We start from the raw sequence: 783 nt of genomic DNA on the forward strand, positions 1-783 counted from the left end.
TTTCTTTCTTTCTTTCTTTCTTTCTTTCTTTCTTTCTTTCTTTCTTTCTCTTTCTTTCTTTCTTTTTTCTCTTTAATCTCCCTTCCCTCCCCTTCCCCTTCCCTTTCCCCTTCCCCTTCCCCTTCCTCTTCCCCTTCCCCTTCCCCTTCCCCTTCCCCTTCCCTTCCGTTCCCTCTTTTAAACCAAGGGTACCTTTGCAAATGACTCACCAAAACCAATAAGCTTTAACCAAGGTTGTGACTTAACCAAGAATGCACAAGGCACATCCAAGGAGGTGCAAAGCAGTCCTCACAAGTCCAGAACCATCCCAAAGACAGCTCAAAAAAACCAAAGTTTTGCTAACCACAAATTTTTTGTCTGGCCATGTTTTCTGGGGTCTCCACTTCTCAACTGACCCTAAAGCCTTATGTGCCTTCTACAAATGGAGGAAGACAGAAAATCCAAAGCCGTCTATGAAAGGGAAAAAGATCAATAACAAATGGGCACTCCCAAAAGTCAAAAATCACACAAATATCAAAACAAGTTTTCAATAAATGTTTCTTTTCCTCAATTAGAGGACATATATCTGCAAGAATTGGTTCTCTGACTGGGAATCAAACCTAGGTCATGGTGGTGAACTTGTGGAATTCTAACCACTAGACTACAGGATGGAGTGCACCTTATTGTAAATCCCTCAGGGAGTCCAAAGTAGGCAGTTTTAGTGTACAAAGGATTTTAACTTTTAGGTCAGATTTTTTTCTCTTTAATTTTCTCCAGAGAATTTTTTTTTTTTTTTTTTTTTTT

The sequence above is a fragment of the Hylobates moloch genome, unplaced genomic scaffold (genome assembly GCF_009828535.3).
Source record: "Hylobates moloch isolate HMO894 unplaced genomic scaffold, HMol_V3 SCAFFOLD_7, whole genome shotgun sequence".
In the NCBI taxonomy this organism is placed as follows: Eukaryota; Metazoa; Chordata; class Mammalia; order Primates; family Hylobatidae; genus Hylobates; species Hylobates moloch.